Raw genomic sequence first — 19776 nt, 5'->3', positions numbered from 1 at the left:
CAGCAACACACACAAACAGTGATCAGGAAAACTAATGTAGTATATTCCCAGGTATGACCATTCCTGCCACCTCTCCCAGTGAGTGGCACTGGGGTAAGGTTATTGGATGTAGTTCATTGACATCAGTCCTCCTTTGTTGTGGCTCTGTCTCGGCTCTAACAAGGGATTAATGGTTGAGGATACTCCACCGTAGACTATCAGGCTGTAGAAGAGGCTGCTCTTAGATATCAAGGTTTTAACTTGCTGGCTCTAGGTACAGCTACGTTGAGTCAGGAAGAATCACTACAATCTTAGGAAGTTGATATCAGATACACTTCTTGGATGAAGACGCCTGGCCTCCTTAAATGGAGAAAGACTGCAGAAAACTGCAACACAAAGGGACTTGGGGGACTTGTGAAGGCAACACAGAACGTAAGTACACGAGGGCAGAAGAGAATCAGGAAGGCTAATGGAATATTGGCCCTTATTTCAAGGGGGTTGGAGTTGAAAAGTCAGGAAGTCTTACTGCAGCATGTACAAGGTGCTGATGAGACTATTTCTGGAGCACTGTGAGCAGTTTTGATCCTTGTATTAAAGAAAAGAGATCATTTCATTGGAGGTAGTTCAGAGAAGTTCCACCAGGATGATCCTGGATTGGAGGGAGTGTCCTATCAGCACAGGTTAAACAGGTTGGGACTCTACTCACTGGATTCTAGATTAGAGTGGTGCTGGAAAAGCACAGCAGTTCAGGCAGCATCCAAGGAGCAGGAAAATTGACGTTTCAGGCAAAAGCCAAGCCCTTCATCAGGAATACAGGCAGAGTGCCTGCAGGGTGGAGACTTAAATGAGAGGAGGGTGGGGGTGGGGAGAAAGTAGCATAGAGTACAATAGGTGAGGGGGGGTGGGGATGAAGGTGATAGGTCAGAGAGGAGGGTGGAGTGGATAGGTGGAAAGGAAGATAGGCAGATAGGACAAGTCATGGGGATAGTGCTGAGCTAGAAGTTTGGAACTGTGCAGGTAAAACTTTGATGGATGTGGAAGGCTCCTTTGGGCCCTTGGATGGAGGTAAGGGAGGAGGTGTGGGCACAGGTTTTGCAATTCCTGCGGTGGCAGGGGAAGGTGCCAGGACGGGAGGGTGGGTTGTTGGGGGGGCGTGGACCTGACCAGGTAGTCACAGAGGGAACAGTCTTTGCGGAAGGTGGAAAGGGGTGGGGAGGGAAATATATCCCTGGTGGTGGGGTACGTTTGGAGGTGACGGAAATGTCGGCGGATGATTTGGTTTATGTTCCACCAAAGAACACACCAGATGGCCTCCTTCTTTAGAGACCGCAATTTCCCTTCCCACGTGGTTAAAGATGCCCTCCAACGCATCTCGTCCTCATCCTGCACCTCCGCCCTCAGATCCCACCCCTCCAACCGTAACAAGGACAGAACGCCCCTGGTGCTCACCTTCCACCCTACAAACCTTCGCATCAACCAAATCATCCACCGACATTTCCGCCACCTCCAAACAGACCCCACCACCAGGGATATATTTCCCTCCCCACCCCTTTCTGCCTTCACGAAGACCGCTCCCTCTGTGACTACCTGGTCAGGTCCATGCCCCCCAACAACTCACCGTCCCATCCTGGCACCTTCCCCTGCCACCACAGGAATTGCAAAATCTGTGCCCACACCTCCTCCCTCACCTCCATCCAAGGCCCTAAAGGAGCCTTCCACATCCATCAAAGTTTTACTTGCACATCCACTAATATCATTTATTGTATCCGTTGCTCCCGATGCGGTCTCCTCTACATTGGGGAGACTGGGCGCCTCCTAGCAGAGCGCTTTAGGGAACATCTCCGGGACACCCGCACCAATCAACCACACCGCCCCGTGGCCCAACATTTCAACTCCCCTTCCCACTCTGCCGAGGACATGGAGGTCCTGGGCCTCCTTCACCGCCGCTCCCTCACCACCAGACGCCTGGAAGAAGAACGCCTCATCTTCCGCCTCGGAACACTTCAACCCCAGGGCATCAATGTGGACTTCACCAGTTTCCTCATTTCCCCTTCCCCCACCTCACCCCAGTTCCAAACTTCCAGTTCAGCACCGCCCTTATGACTTATCCTACCTACTTATCTTCCTTTCCACCTATTCACTCCACCCTCCTCTCTGACCTATCACCTCCATCCCCACCCCCATTCACCCATTGTACTCTTTGCTACCTTCCCCTACCCTCCGCTCTGACCTATCACCTCCATCCCCACCCCCATTCACCTATTGTACTCTATGCTACTTCCCTCCTCTCTTATCTCTCCACCCTGCAGGCACTCTGCCTGTATTCCTGATGAAGGGCTTTTGCCTGAAATGTCGATTTTCCTGCTCCTCGGATGCTGCCTGAACTGCTGTGCTTTTCCAGCACCACTCTAATCCAGAATCTGGTTTCCAGCATCTGCAGTCATTGTTTTCACCTCTACTCACTGGAGTTGAGAAGAATGGGAGGTGATCTCATTGTAACATATCGGATTCTTGAGGGGATTGACCAGGGGAAATGTTTCCCCTTCGTGGGAGAGTCCAGGACCAAAGGGCACAGTCTCAGAGTACAGGGGCGTGAGGTGAAGACTGAGAAGAGGAGGAGGGACTTTTTTTCTCAAAAGCTAGTTTTTGGAACTCCTTAACCCAGAGACCTGTGAGGCAGGGTCCTTGAGTACGTTTAAGGCTGAGATAGATGGTTGACCAATTTGGGAGTCAGGGGTTGCAAGGAAAGTGCATGGAAGTGGATGTGAGGAATGTCAGATCCTATTAAATTGTGGAGCAGGTTGGAGGGGCCGAATGGCCTACTCCTGTTCCTATTTCTTCTGCTCCTCCTTCCAAAACATCAAGGAGAACTCCATAGCTCCACCCACAGACTTTGTGATAACATTAGAATGGGTGGAGCCAATGCAACACAAAGATATTGGTATTGACTCTGTTCCCTGAGACTGGTGCATAGTCTGAGGTTGCTGCAATCTGGAAATGTGCAACATGAAGTAGGGATGCAAGTGGACTCAGTCATAACTTTCAAAAAGTAATCGAGAGAATAAGATTTTTCAGGGCTGTGCCGAGAAAACGAGAGAGTTGAACTCAGCCTTTTGCTGAACTAGCACAGCACAGCAGGGCTGAAGGGTCTCTTTGGCTGCTATAAGGTTGTGAAATTAACAGTGACAGGCGCTTCCTCACGAGTAGCAGCTAGTCATTTGAAATCAGCTTGCTAACACGAAGTGACAATCCAGATTTATTTGCCCGAATAAATCACATTTTGTTGAACAGGGACAAGAATTTTTGTTTGTCTCTCTGCTAGCTGTCTGCCTGTGATATACTCACACAATTCATTTTTAGATATTAGCGCCAGCTTGTCTAAAATTTTAATCACTTTCAGTTTTTCCTCTGAAGGCACTGACTCATGGTTGCTTGGTAACAGTGGGTAGGGGCATGGGAGGAGGTAGCCATCTTTATTGTCAAGGTCATGAGTCCCTTATCAATGACACACACCGCCGTTTTACATTGACCCAGAAAAGAAGGGAGAAAAAAATCCTTCGACAAAGTCCTGCTCTGAGCCTGAAAGGAGGTCACAGGGAGAAGGAAAGTCTCCGAAGTGATTTTAATGACGCGTGGCATGACCCCATTTTATCCCTCAGGTGCCAGGCATACGGAATGGACTCCTGTTGCCAGGCAACAGTGGGGAGGCTGGATTGTGGACCGACAAATGGATTTGCCCCAAGGTCCAAGAAACCTTACCCCTCACCATAGGGTGATGCCTGCTCTGTTCACCCTCTGGTCAAAGGAAGGGATTTCACTGCAGGCAGCATTGGCTCCTGTGAAATCCTGAGGAAACTATTCAGCAGCTCGATGCACTGCATGTTGCCTCTGATTTCACATTTTGGGCTCTCAATGCAGGCAAGGCTTGTGGTTGCCTTGGTTACGGTTATGCTTGGCCCTGAGCAAACTCATTGTGGCCTAGCTTCCTGACTTCACCCTCAGCCTGTTGGTTAATTGATGTAGGACCCCAAATGTAAGCGCAACCTGGAAAATATTGCCAGAGGTGACACCTTTCTGAGTATTAGCACAAAAAGGTACAATAGAGAAGGAAAACAAGTAAAACTTGCAAATGACACATAATAGTCCAGCTTATGTTGTCCATTTTAAAATGGAGCTGCAGTATATTTACTCCCAAGTATGACAAGGTTTTTATTTATTTATTTATTTCCCTCTGTGGAGGGGGGGTTGGGAAATCTGGAATGTTTCGTCAGTTTTTTGTGACTGGGGGTTCCTGCGTTGTGTGATTTTAAGAAAATGCAAAACAGCCGTTCTGAAAATCAGAAAGACCAAAATAGGCTTTGCCAACTCCCCAGGATTGATCTGGAGTCTGCTCCAAATGAAGATTATTCTCCAGCACACTGCCATGAGTAACGTTCAGGAGAAAAACCAGTGCGGCAAATGGTGTCTCGGAAATTGTTTATTGTTGGAGAAGTGATGGCCTATTGGTATGAATACTAAACTGCAATCAGAGTCCTACCTCATGTCCTGATGATCAAATCCTGCAATGGTGGGTGATGATGGCATTTGAATTCAATAAAAGTCTTGAATTAAGAGTCAAATGAAATCATGGCTGATTGTCAGAAAAGCCCATTTGGGTGTTTTGGGGAAGCAAATCTGCCGTCCTTACCTTATGTGACCTACATGTGAATCCAGACCCATAGCGATAGTTAACTTCTAATTGCTCTCTGGTCAATTGGGGATGAGCAATAAACACTAGCCTAGTCAGTGACACCCGCATTTCATGAACGAAGTTTTACAAAACCTGATGGAAGGATCTGTGCAGGAAACATATTCATGCTGTGCTGCAGGATAACTGATTGGGGTTCCAAGCAGAGTTGGCAAGCCCCCACCCCACCCACCAGCCTGCTCCCCACCCTCAATTCATTTGGGAACTCACCATATGAGAAGCGAGCGTCAGATAAGTCAGCTGCAATAGAGAGAACAGAGGAGACTCAGTTAGACAATGTCTTGATTCTAGAAATTGATCCTTCCTCCTTCATTCCAAAGTGGATGTCCAATTGAGTGCACCTTCAGTGGGGAGATTTCCAAGTGCCTACCATTTGTCTCATAAAGCAGATCCCAGTCCCGAGTCACCGTGACACCAACACCTTCCATTGAGACATGGGGATGTTTGAGAAGCAGAAACCTTTCTTCTGTTTTCACCTTTCTTTACCTGTTTGCTACCTCCCCGTGTGATAGGCTAACTCAGTAAGGTATTGCAGTTTGGACCTGGGCTGTGGGAAGTTCCAGTTTGCACTGGGGAGAGATGGGGGAGTACAGTCAAAATGTAATCCAGGCATCAGGGCTCCTTTTCTGGGGAACATGGGTTCAGATTTCACCAGGGTAGCTGGTGGAAATTCGATTCAAATAACAAAAACCTGGAATCAAAAGCTGGTTTCAGTGCTGGTGACCATGGCAACGATCATCAATTGTCATAAAAGCCCCTATGGTTTGCCAGTATATTTCAAAGGCCCCCATGTGACTCCAGTCCAATAGCAATGTCCTTGACTCTTAACTGCCCTCTGAAATGTCCTATCATCAAGGGCAATCAGGAATGGGCCAGTAACATCCAGATGCAGGATGAGGTATTGGTGAGGCAAATTGAGGTTTACGGGGAAAAGGCGGGAAAGTGGATTATCAGATTAGCCATGATCTCATTGAGTGGTGGAGTAGATCTGATGGACTGAATAGGCTATGCCTGTTGTCGTATGTGTCATAAAGATGAAAAACTATGTCCTTATATCACATGGGTTTTCTCACTGGCTCATGGAGTGATATTTTACTGAACAGCTCCAACCCCCTGCTCACTCAGTGCCCTTTGACCTCTGACTCTAGGTTCTGACTGGGTGTCAAGTGGATTTTTATTAAAATTTGTTTTAAGAATATTTAAGTAACCGATATACAGCTTTGATTAGCTGATGAGGGACCTATGAGCACAGAAAGATAAATCACTGACAGAGGAAGTAACCATCAAAGATGTGTCCAAACTGACTCAGGCTGTGTGGCTCCATTAGGCCATGAACAAAATTGGGGTCTGGGTTAGAATGGTGCTGGAAAAGCACAGCAGGTCAGGCAGCATCCGAGAAACAGGGATGCTGCCTGACCTGCTGTGCTTTTCCAGCACCACTCTAACCCAGACTCTGATCTCCAGCATCTGCAGTTCTCACTTTTGCCATGAACAAAATTGGTCCATGTGTTGAGCAGAAAATCTATCATCACCATCAACATCGCACCTTGATAACACAAAATGTTTCAATAACACATTGACCTCAGCTCTTTATCCCTATATATCCCCAATAATCTACCATCTCCTTTATTAATCAAGAATTAGCTGGTTTCAAAAACATTCAAAATTTTTTATCCATTGACTTTTGAGGAAGGGAATTCCAAAGAATCTCAGCTGTCTTTTTCAATTTCAAACTATCTCTGCCCCGCCAGTTTCAGAGGATTCATCTCAAATAATGTTTGAGCCTCACAGAGTTGTTCGAACACACAATTAAAAGTTTGATCAACGACAATGGGTTTTGATGAGGTCTGAAAGGAGACGACGCTCAAAGAAAGATGTGCATTTATCGGCATAAAAGCAAAACTCTGAATGCTCCAAATCAGAAATAAAGAACAGAAATTGCTGGAGAAACTCAGCAGGTTGGGCAGGCTCAGTGGAGAGAGAAACAGAGCTAACGTTTCGAGTCCCATATGACTGTCTCACCTTCGAAATTCTTCCTTCTTCAATGAGGCTGTCAGATCTGCTGAGTTTCTGCTTTTGTATAGCACCCATCATGACATTAGGATATTCCAAAATGTTTGACAGGTACAAGCTACTTTTGAGGTAGGAGTGGTCGAGTGACAGGTTTAGTTTGGATGTAGAGAGTGGCAACAAATGGTAAAGTGGGGAGTGAAAAACAGGCAGGTGGAGAATGAGGGAGAGAGAGAGCGGGCCAAGATTATCAGGAAGTGAAGGAGATACCAGGGGAGAGGGCAGATGGAAACATGGATGTTCAGGTATGGTTCATGTTTGAGTTGGAGAGTCTTTCAGAACGCTGTCCCCCCTGGAACACACTGAAGATATTGAATAGGAAAAGCCCTGTGTGGTCCGCCCAGCTGAGCTACAGAGTGAGAGTCAGACAGGCAAACACACCAGGTCAGAAACCTTCCCAATTCAGTGGGTGGGAAGACATAAAAAGTTCTCTATCCTGGTGGGAGAATGACCAACTCTGGCATGTTACAGGTTTTAATGATAGGAATTATGCAGTTACATTGTGCCCACAGCACAAGAACAAACCCAATGGACCATATCTTTAGTACACAGGATATCTATCGCGACGTGTCATTTCCCGTTCAGTCACTGAATCCCTGCCATGGATTTACAAACTGCTAACCGATTACTCTGTGCTCCCACACCTGCCCTAATCACACCCAACCAGACTCTGCCTCTGCCTCGCCAACAATAGCCATCTCATTGAATCATATTCTCCATTCCAATGGAGAGATTTTGTCTACAATTGCTGACTGATAAATAAAGGTATTATTTACTCACTGTGTGTCATGGTGCTGGTGATGTACAAGCGACAGAGAGTCAGCGAGCAAGTGTGGCAAAATGTTCTGGTTATAACCCTGGGCGTGTGTAAAACTATGTCAGACAAGAATAAATTAAACATTAATGGGTTGGGTAATCTTCGTCCCAGTCACACGGCAGCTGGTAGAGAATTGTTCCTGTTGATGATTCCAGTCACATGAAAAATCTGCCCAAGTTACTGTCTTGCTAGTGACTTAGAGAATGTTGCAGTCAAATAATTAACTCACAGCAAGAACATCTAACCAAGCAGAGACAGAGAGAGGGAGAGAGAGAGACAGAGAGAGAGAGACACACACACACAGAGAGGGGGAGAGAGACTGGGGAGGGAGGGGGGGAAAAGGCTTAGTGTGAGAATACCTGTTGGCTCCTTGCACTCCACCTTTTAATTGTTTCTGATTTTATTTCTCTTCAAAGTGCAGAAACCTCAGTCTGTTTATCAACTGGTGTCAGTCAGTCAGTTTCTGGGAGTCCAAACAGAATCAGAACAGAGCTATAGAGTCATCCAGCATGGAAACAGACCCTTCACTCCATATCGACCATCATTCCAAACGAAACCAGTCCCACCTGCCTGCTCCTGGCCCATATCCCTCCAAACATTTCCTCTTCATGAACTTATCGAAGTGTCTTTTAAATGTTGTAACTGTGCCCACATCCACCACTTCCTCAGGAAGTTCATTCCACATGTGAATCACCCTCTGTCCTCACCCTGTTTTCCATTCACGGGAAGGAGTTAAATTTGATCTTCAGGACACTGACCCGTCCCCAGTGCCAACAGGAATGACCACCTTACCTGACACTGAGCAGGTGAGATCTCTACTTGCTGATCTCAAGACCCGGCACAGAGAGTTTGGATCATGTGTTCCAAGTCCTGATGGTTCAGCTGCTGCTGTAGAGTTGAAGGGCAGGAAATTTGGGGAACAACAGGGATTTGTTGGTAGAATGAGTGCTGGGTCCTCTGGTTGCAGGTCAATCCATCTCCATTCCTCCCACAGGGAGGAATGACCCAGTTAGACCCAGTCCTGCGGAGAGTGACCGCAGCGCGATGCACTTGAAATAAAGCTGGATAAACAGAGGGAGGAAGGAGCAGCAAGATCAGCTGATAGGGTGAGATGAAGAAAGATCAGAAGAGATTATTGCAGAGCATAAACACCAGCACAAACCAGAGAGACTGAATGACCTGTGTTCACAGGTTGCCAAATAATCTCGGACACAGCATTCAACTAATTTGAACCCAATTGCTATCAAACTACATTCTGTTTAAGGAAAGAGGCACATCTCATTAATAGAGTCATAGAGATGTACAGCACGGAAATAGACCCTTCGGTCTTTTATTAAGATTCATTCTTATTCATGGGATGTGGGTGTCACATTTATTGGCCTATTTGTCCAGAGGGCAGTTAAGACTTGTGACGAAGCTGCTCCTTTAACAAGGTTATTTTGTCCTCAGTATTTTTCTTCAGAGCGGTCATAAAAGAGACAGACTCTGAAAAGCCTGAGGTTGAAGGGTTTTAGGCCCAGTTTGATTATAGCTAACAGATACTGCCTCAGGCAAAGGGCAAAAAAAACCCTTGTACAATGAAAGGGGAGTGAGCAGTTCTCCCAGTTGAGCTTCTCTCTGGTTTGGTTTGGTTTTAGTGCAGTAGTGTTGAAAAAGGCTGCTGGACCCACAGGAGCAGGTCCACGCTGATCTCTACCTGCCTTCTCTCCTGTCAGACCCTGTGGTTGATTTTATCTTTAGTGCCAAGGAGTGTTCATGGGAGTTGTTGCAAGTATTTGGAACAGCATCATTGATTTGGGATGATTCGTTGGGTTTTCAGATAGGTTAAGATATTCTGTCTTCTGTTCTCTTTTGGTTATGTTTCATTTGGTAATCTTGTAAATAAATTCTGTTTTGTGTTAAAACTACGTGGTTTGACCAACTGCATCCTCCTGGAATATCCATGTTACAGCTGTTTAAAACAACTGACAAAGTTAGGGTCTGGGCTACCTTCTTGAAATGGTTTGAGGGGGTCTGGCCTGGTCCATAACAGATTTTGCAGGATTTGTTCTGTAGTTCTAAATTGGGGTTAGGGTTCTTGGACTCGAAGGCAGCGAGTGGTAGGTGTTAGTGTCTTTCATCCTGGGAGTTGATTTCAGTTGGTTTAAACAGTGCTTGGACAGCAATGGATCTTTCAGTCACCGAGAGCCTTCTGGGGGTGGAAGAAGCGACCTTGGGGGTTTTGCAAAAGGTGAATAAAGCCAAGCTGCTGGAATTAGCAGACACGCTAGGGTTGGAGCTGCCTCCTCCTGTGAGGAAAGGAGAGGTAATTCCAGGTGGGCGGCACGGTGGCACAGTGGTTAGCACTGCTGCCTCACAGCGCCAGAGACCCGGGTTCAATTCCTGCCTCAGGCGACTGACTGTGTGGAGTTTGCACATTCTCCCCGTGTCTGTGTGGGTTTCCTCTGGGTGCTCCGGTTTCCTCCCACAGTCCAAAAATGTGCAGGTCAGGTGAATTGGCCATGCTAAATTGCCTGTAGTGTTAGGTAAGGGGTAAATGTAGGGGAATGGGTGGGTGGTGGGTCGGTGTGGACTTGTTGGGCCAAAGGGCCTGTTTCCACGCTGTAAGTAACCTAATTTGCTGGAAACACCATCAGACTGGTGTTTCCAGCATCTTGTGTTAGAGGCAAAAGACAAGGAATTATGGTTAAAAGCAGAGGAAAAAGGAAAGGAGAGAGAAGAAAGGAAGAAAGAGGGAGTTTGAACTTTGGAAACTGGCACTGAGACAGGAAAGTCAGCTTGAAAGGTTGGAGCTGAAGGCTGACAGTGAGCTGAGAGAGGATGCGCAATCCCACGGGAGCCAAAAGCCTGGTGAGAAACTGTTCAAATATATTCACGCATTCCCTACATTTGACAAGAAGGAAGCCTTTTTCATCTCATTTTGAAAAACAAATGCAGCGGCCAGTGACGATGTGGGTTTTGCTGATCCAAACAAAAACTTGTAGGTCGAGCTCGTGAGGTATATTCCTCACTATCAGAGGAGGTACCTGGGGTATATGAGGGGGTGAGGAAAGCCGTCTTTAGTGCATATGAGCTTGTGCCAAAAGCCGACTGATAACGTTTCAGGAATCTAAGGAGGGACCCCGGTCAAACCCACACTGAATTTGAAAAGATCAAACAAAGTTATTTTGACAGGTGGATAAGGGCATTAAAAATAGACCAATCACATGATGCTCTTAGAAGGACGACTATTTTGGAGGAGTTCAAAAATTCACTTGCTGAAGTAGTGTGAACTCATGTGGAAGAGCAGAGAGTTAAAACAGCAAGATTAGCAGCTGAAGGGATTGATGGTTAGGAGCTGGTCCATAAATCAGAGTTTGGCTTCCAAAATCAACTTCAATCCATGAGGGATACAAACTGGGGCAAAGAGAAATCCTCATGTGGAAAGGGAAAGGTAGATCTCGGTGAAGATCACAAGGAGAACTTACCACAGGGTAAAAAGGAAACCCTTGAAGGGGACAAAGAAGTTAAAAAAGCTCCCGCGTTTTCACTGCAATAAAGTAGGCCACATGAAATCACAGCGTTGGTGGGTTAGGAGAAGCACTGGGAAGCCAGATGTAGGGAAAGAGGATCAGACAGTGAATATTGTTGGAGTGGTAACAGAAAGCACAATGGAGGCTGGAAAGCTGCAGCAAAATGTACAAGCTGGTCGGAGGTTGGTTAAGGAGGATGTACCAGATCTTCTGAAACCATATACCTGCAAAGGTAAAGTTTACTCGCATAGGCCAGGAGCAGCAGATAAAGAGGTTGCAATATTAAGAGATCGAGGATCCTCTCAATCTGGGATGTTGAAAGGTGAGGAGATATGTCTCTTTGAAGGACGATTGCCAGAAAAGGTACCGGTAATGGGAATTAACCGGAAGACAAGAAGCACTCAATTATGTAAGGTGAGGTTAGAGTGTCCAGTGAAGAGTGGAGAAGCTATGGTAAGAGTACCAGACAAACTCTCAGCTCCAGGACTACAACTTGTCCTTGTCAATAGGGTGCTGCCTACTGTGGTTGAAAAGCCAGTGGAAACTCAGGCAACTGAAATAACATTGGACACATATTCTGGGATCTTTCCAGACTGCGTGGTAACAAGGTCACAAAGTCACCAGTTGAAACAGGAGAAATCAAAGAGTACAGATAAGAACGTTGAAGTGACATTAGCAGAGACTCTGTTTGATCAGATGGTTGACACAGCCAGGAGCAGATAGATGGCAACACAAACATTATTAGCTCAGATAAATTAACTGAGTTACAGCAAAAAGATGAAAATTTAAAGCAATTGTATCAAAAGGCATACATGGAGAAAAAAAATCCAAATATATCCCTGAATGTAATTATCTTTAAAATGATGTTTAATGAGGAAATGGAGGCCATCACATTTTCAGGCAGATGAGACATGGATAGAATATTATCAAATTGTATTGCCACTGCGTTATAAAAAGGAGGTGTTGTAAGTGACGCATGAGCTACCACTATGAGTCATTTAGGAGTCAGCTAAAATACAAAAACACTTTTTTTTGGCCTGAACTGCACAAGGATGTGCTTTGCCAGCTATGTCATACACGTCAGGTAATTAGAAAACCACAGGCAATAACAAAACTTGCACCTTTAATACCTATTACTGCATTTCAGGAACCTTTTAAAATTTAGGTCTTAATTGATTGCGTAGGACCCCTACCTAAAAACACAAAGAGGGAATCAGTATTTGTTAACAATAATGGATGTGTCCATTAGATTTCCAGAGACCATTCCATTATGCAATATCACAGCTAAAAGGACTATACAGGAATTACTCAATTTGTTCGCAATATATGGACTACCCACAGAGATGCAATCAGATCAAGGATCAAACTTCACATAAAAATTATTCATGCAAGTTATGGACAGCTCAGGACTAAAACAACTCAAATTTACTGTGTACCATCGGAATCCCATGGAGTGCTAAAAAGGTGGCATCAGACATTAAAGACCATGTTGAGGGCTTATAGTCAAGACTATCCAGATGATTGGGATAAGGGAATTCCGTTTTTACTTTTTGTGATCAGAGATACACCAAATGAATTGACCAAATTCAGTCCATTTGAATTAGTTTTTGGGCATGAAGTGAGAGGACTGTTAAAATTGATTAAAGAGAAATTGGTAAGTCAGAATTCAGAGACCACATATTTAGACTATGTGTCAAATTTTCAGGTACAATTAAATAGAGTGGGGGAGTTGGCTGGACAGCATTTAAAAGTATCACAGCATACAATGAAACTGGAAACAGACAAGAAATTAAAAACTGACACTTTGCTCAGAGGTAAGGTGTTAGCCTTATTTCCAGTGATAGGTGCACCTTTAAAAACAAGGTTTAGTGGACCTTATCAAGTCAAAAAGAAATTTACTGAGGTGAATGACTTCATAAGGACTCCAGACAGAAAGAAATCGCACAGTGTGCCATGTGAATATTCTCAAAAGGCATTTTTACAGGGAAGGAGAGCAGGAGGTGAATGTGTAATTGGTTACAACACAGAGCGAAGAACCAAGTTCAGAGGATTCTGAATTGGACATTCCTCAAATTAAGTTGGACAATGAGGAAGTTGTCAAAAATTGGGATAAATTATTGAATGACCTTCCAGGGGAAAATTGCAATGATCTGAAAGAGTTATTACTATCACGTGGGGAGGTATGTGGAAATAAGTTGGTAGGTACTAACCTAATTGTGCATGATGTAGATATAGGAGATGTTGTTCCAATTAAGCAACATCCTTATAGGCATAACCCTCTAAAGTTGGCAGGGGTTCAGAAGGAGATTGAATGCATGCTCCAAGATGACATAATTTGAAGTGAGTTACAATGACAGAAGCTCACCCATAGTAATGGTGCCAAAACCAGATGGTATCCAATGGTTATGTGTGGACTATCGCTAAGTCAATGCAGTTACAAAGACTGATGCATATCCGATTCCACATTTTGAAGACTGCGTTGAGAAGGTTGGACAAGCACCTTATATTTCAAAGTTGGTCTTGGTCAGAGGATACTGACAGGTACCTTTGTCAAAAAGAGCGAAGGTAATTTTGGCTTTCGTAATGCCGAATGGACCACCTCAGTTTAAAGTCATGCCATTGGGTATGAATTTATGTGCCAGCCACATTTCAGAGACTAAACAATAAGGTCAGATTACCCAACGGTGTCATTTTATAGATGACCTGGTGGTTTTTAGTCACACGTGGAAGGAACATTTGTGACATTTCTCGGACTTGTTTGATCAACTTTGGAAGGCAAGCTTGGTGATGAACCTGGCTAAAAGTGAATTTGCCGAAGCCCAAGACCCCTTCCTGGACTGTGTTGTTGGACATGGACAAATGGCCCCATGGGATGTAAAAACAAAGGTAACTGGGGAGCTTCCCATATCATCGACAAAAAGAGCAATACTACAGTTCCTGGGATTAAGTGGATTATATCAAAAATTTGTACCAAATTTGAGCAGTGTGGCTGCTCCAGTCACTGAATTGCTGAAGAAAGTCAAGTGGTTTCAGTGGACAGTGGACTGTCAGAAGATATTTGACAGCCTGAAATCTGTGTTAACCACTGCCCCAGTATGAGCCACACCTAATTATGTAAAGCTATTCAGGGTGGCTGTCGACACAGGTGATGTAGCTGTTGGTGCTGTGCTCTTACAGGAACATGATGAGAATACTGAAAGACCTATCAGATGTTTCTCCAGGAAATTGAACAGTCATCAGCAAAAATATTCAACGGTTGAGAAGGAAACTTTGAGCTTGGTGTTGGCATTACAAAATTTCAACGTTTATGTTACCAGTAACATAACTGAAACAGTCATATACACTGATCATAATGCATTGAAGTTTGTGGAGAAATTTAGAGACAGCAATGTCAGACTGTTTAGATGGAGTTTGTTATTACAGCCATTCAATTTGAAAATTATGCATGTGGCAGGATGAGAAAACGTGATTGTCAATGCATCATCGAGACTTGGATTAGAAACAGAGGCGTTAGGTGGTAGGAGCACAACAGATTGAAACAGAATGCATCTCTGCATGTTTGCATGTTTATAGTCAGTGGCATGTGTTGTAGCATACTAACAATTTAGGATTAAAGGGTTTTTAAATGAACCCATTTTTGGATATTGATGTTCTTTTTTTTATGGAGGGGGCGGTAGTTGAGACGATGCTGCTCCTTTAACAAGGTTATGCTGTCCTTGGTCTTTTTCTTCAGAGAGGTCGTAACAGACATAGACTCCAAAAAGCCTGGGGTTGAAGGGTTTTAGGCCCAGTTTGATTATAGCTAACAGATGGTGCCTCAGGGTTTAAAAAAACCCTTGTACAATGAAAGGGGAGTGACCAGTTCTCCCAGTTGAGCTTCTCTCTGGTTTGGTTTGGTTTTAGTGCAGTAGTGTTAAAAAAGGCTGCTGGACCCACAGGAGCAGGTCCACGCTGATCTCTACCTGCCTTCTCTCCTGTCAGACCCTGTGTTTGATTTTATCTTTAGTGCCAAGGAGTGTTCATGGGAATTGTTGCAAGTATTTGGAACAGCATCATTGATTTGGGATGATTCGTTGGGTTTTCGGATAGGTTAAGATATTCAGTATTCTGTTCTGCTTTGTTTAAAACTACATGGTTTGACCAACTGCATCCCTACTTGAATATGTGTGTTACACCTGCTTAAAACAACTAGCAAAGGTAGGGTCTGGGCTCTCTTCTCGAAATTGTTTGAGGGTGTCTGGCCTGGGATGGGAATGGGATTCGAACTGGATCCAGGGCAAACCGCAGCTCAGATGCCTCGTCAGCCAAGGAGTGCTGTCCAACAAGAGGGACTCAGTCTCTCTCTCCCTCTATTCCTATGGCCTCTGGTTGAAATATGAGGAGAAAGAGGAGATTCCAGTCAGTCTGTGGCAGTGACAGTAGTTGATATCTGAATGGAGTGCCCACTGGGGGAAAAGGAGAGGGCAAAAACATAAGGAACTGAGTCTTTGCCTAGTGAACATAATTAATAACAACTAGATTATAAGTGAAGAAACATTTCGCAATTTAATTGTTATTAGTTATGTTGTTTTTTTAGATAGATTAGATTACTTACAGTGTGGAAACAGGCCCTTCGGCCCAACAAGTCCACACCGACCCGCCGAAGCGCAACCCATCCATAACCTAACACTACGGGCAATTTAGCATGGCCAATTCACCTAACCTGCACATCTTTGGAGTGTGGGAGGAAACCGGAGCACCCGGAGGAAACCCACGCAGACACAGGGAGAATGTGCAAACTCCACACAGTCAGTCGCCTGAGGCAGGAATTGAACCCAGGTCTCTGGAGCTGTGAGGCAGCAGTGCTAACCACTGTGCCACCGTGTCTGCTGGGTAAATACCCAGTTGCTTACTGTGTCTTAAATTCATGCACAGGATGAGGATATCATTGGCTAAACCAGTGTTTATTGCCCAGAGATAGCTAAGAGTCAGCCACATTACTGTAGGATGGTAGGATGGTACTGCCTTCCCTTAATGGCATTAGTGAACCAGATGGATTTTCCCCTGACAATCAACCATGGATTCATGGTCATCATTAGATTGTTTATTCCAGATTCTTATTGGATTCAAGCTCTACCATCTGCCATGGTGAGATTTGAACCCAGGTCCCACTGGCTGGGTCTATGGATTCAAATTCACGACCCTTTGAGAGAAGTAATTCCTTCTCATACCTGTAGGAAATCTGCTGTGCCTTCGCCTAAAATGATGACCTCTCATTCTGGATTGACCCATTAAGGGATGCATCCTCTCTACATCTACTTTGTCAACCCTCTTTCGCATCTTATATCCCTCAATTAGATCTCCACTCGTCCTTCTAAACTCTAGTGAGTGCTCAATCTCTCCCTATAGGACCAGCGTTTATCTTGTATTTTCCCAGTGCTCTGATTCTGTGCCTCTGGTTGCCCTTGAGATCCATTGTGACTGAGTTCCCTCCCTTTTCATTTGCCTGATGGTTAAGGAGGAGTTTAGCACGATTGCCTTTGTTGCTCAGATCTTTGAAGATAAGAGTTGGGATGTCATGTTGGGGTTGCAGAGGACATTGGTGAAGCCTCTTCTGGAGCACTGCGTCCAGTCCTGGTCACCCTGCTGTAAGAAGGGTATTATTAAGCTGGAGAGTTATCAGAAAAGATTTATCAGGATGTTGCCAGGAATGGAGGGTTTGAGTTGGAAGGAGAGGCTGGATAGGCTGGGACTTTTCTCACTGAAGTGCAGGAGGTTGAGGGGTGGCCTTACTGAGGTTTATAAAATCATGCAGAGTATAGATAAGGTGAGTGGCAGATATTTTTTTCCCTAGAGTGGGTGGAATTCAAAACTAGGGGGCCATATTTTAAGGTAAGAGAAGAAAGATTTAAAAAAGACACGAGGGGCAACTTTGTAGTTTGCGTGTGGATTGAACGAACAGAGGAAGTGGTGGATGCAGCTACAGTTACAACATTTAAAAAACATTTGGATATGTACATGAATAAGAAATGATTAGAGGGATATGGGCAAACTGCAGGCAGTGGGACTAGTTTAGTTTGGGATTATGGTTGGCGTGACTGGTTGCTACCAAGGGTCTGTTTCTGTGCAGTATGACACTATGGTGGCCAGTCCTCACTCTTTGGTTTCTTATTTTTTCTCACCTGGGATACATTTTTATCCATGCATTGGGCTCATACAGCCCTCCAGACAGCTCTTGGTCTTTATGACATTTCAGGGCAGTGTTACATCTCAACAACAAAATCTGAAAACCAGGAAGAATCTTCAGGACTAACTGGGTAGGGGAGAGCATTGTTCATATTTGCGGGTATAACCTCATCCTGCTCCCACAACTCCATGCTTAAGTCATTTAATTTAGTCGATTTCCATTATATCTTAAACATAAATTCCTCAATCCCTCAAGACCAACCCCTTGAAATAAATCAAATTATGAATTGATCAGCCATGTTACCAATAAAGCAATGACACTTCACAAGTCCCACCCTTGTTTGTAATGTGTGTGTTTTATGTTGTTGGGGAGGCACTGTCAATCATTACACAAAAGCCCGGCATTTGGAAAATTGTTCCTCCTGACTTTGGAATCAGTGAGTGCATATGCCAGTTGAGTGGGAAAATATGACTTGAGACAAGGCTTCTGACAGTGACTGGGGAACTGAGTGTTATTAAACTGAGTTAATTAGAAGAAAATTGAGTATGTTATGATTGTGTTTACAAGAACGGGAAAGTTACAACTGAATTACCATTTGCTGTACAGTTGGGAATTAAAAGTATGTTCGATGTCACATTTACAATGTGCCAGCTTTTTTGTTGGAGAAATGATTAGTTAAGGCACAAGGAAATTATGAGTTAGAAGGGTTTTAGATGACTCTCGTCCATTAGAGAGAATCTTTACCCAAAAAAGGGATTCAAGTTGTAAGTAATAAAAAAAGTATAAAGCTAATTTTTGTACAGAAAGAAAGTCCCAATATCACAGGAGGCCTATGGAATCTTTAATAACACAGGGAATGAGGGAGTGGCAGGGATAGAAAGTTTGAGAACCCCAGTTAGATTATTCATAAATTGGTTTTATCGGACTGTACCTTTGACAGTGGGTGCTGATGTGGCTGAGGTAACATTTTAGCCAAACCCCAGAAGAAACTCTCCTCCACTGATCATTCCTTGAAACAAACCTCTTTGACTAACCATGTGGTTGTTGCAGATTTGTGGCTTTGAACGGGTTAACGATAGGATTAAGGTGAAGCTCTGGCCACTCCTACATATGATGTGGAGGAGCCAGTGTTGGACTGGGGTGGACAACGTTAAGAATCACGCACCACCAGGTTATAGTCCAACAGGTTTATTTGGAAGCACTAGCTTTAGGAGCGTTGCTCCTTCATCAGGTAGCTGTGTGATCCTATGAAGGAGCAGTGCTCCGAAAGCACGTGCTTCCAAATAAACCTGTTTGACTGTAACCTGGTGTTATATGTTTCTTACCTTTGTCCACTCCCAGATAATGCAGCTATTGGATGGGTACAGGGCAGTTGGAGGTCTCTGACACAGTCCCCCTCAGGGAGGTACACATTGTTTCCTCCCTACCTCTTTTCAGTTAATATGGCAAAAAGTTATTGGAACCTGTATATTGTTACTGAACTGGAATGAACTGCATCCTGTCCTCAAAGACAAGATTCTGTTCTGCATACACTTATTTGCAGTCAATCCTCCACCACAGAATATTCAACATAAACCCCTTAGACTGGCAATAGGAAGGAACATTGATGGAAGCAATCTACCCAAACCACCATTGTTGGTATCCAGGCATTTCATTATAACAATTTATCTCATTTTATAACATTGGTACCTGCCTTAACACCTCCATATTTGGCTGGTTGTAGCTTTATCCTCACAGCCATAATCTTTACCCATTTCGTTATCACTCAGTTAAATTTTGAAGGCGTAGAGATTTACAAGGACGTTGCCAGGGTTGGAGGATTTGAGCTACAGGGAGAGGCTGAACAGGCTGGGGCTGTTTTCCCTGGAGTGTAGGAGGTTGAGGGGTGACCTTCTAAAGGTTTACAAAATTATAAATAGACAAAGTCTTTTCCCTGGGGTGGGGGAGTCCAGAACTAGAGGACATAGGTTTAGGGTGCGAGGGGAAAGATATAAAAGAGACCTAAGGGGCAACTTTTTCACGCAAAGGGTGGTGCATGTATAGAAGGAGCTGCTAGAGGATGTGGTGGAGGCTGGTACAATTGCAACATTTAAAAGGCATTTGGATGGGTATATGAATGGGAAGGGTTTGGAGGGATATGGGCCAGGTGCTGGCAGGTGGGACTAGATTGGGTTGGGATATCTGGTCGGCATGGACAGGTTGGACCGAAGGGTCTGTTTCCATGCTGTACATCTTTAAGACTCTATGACTAATTGAATACTAAATGAACTAATTGGTTGCTATTGGTGATGGAGGACAGGTGGGAGTACCTGCAAACAGGGCTTTAAACTTCATTTGGCTGAAGATTTCACCTGCTCCCTCGGGGAGCTGTAAAAGATCCCATGGCATTATTTAAAGAGGAATTGAGGAATTTTCCCTGATGTTCTGATAAAAATGTACCTGTTGGCCAGCATCACAATAACAGATCAATTGGTCAGATATCTCA

The sequence above is a fragment of the Chiloscyllium punctatum genome, chromosome 23, assembly GCF_047496795.1.
Source record: "Chiloscyllium punctatum isolate Juve2018m chromosome 23, sChiPun1.3, whole genome shotgun sequence".
Lineage (NCBI taxonomy): Eukaryota > Metazoa > Chordata > Chondrichthyes > Orectolobiformes > Hemiscylliidae > Chiloscyllium > Chiloscyllium punctatum.
This window is presented reverse-complemented; position numbering follows the sequence as displayed.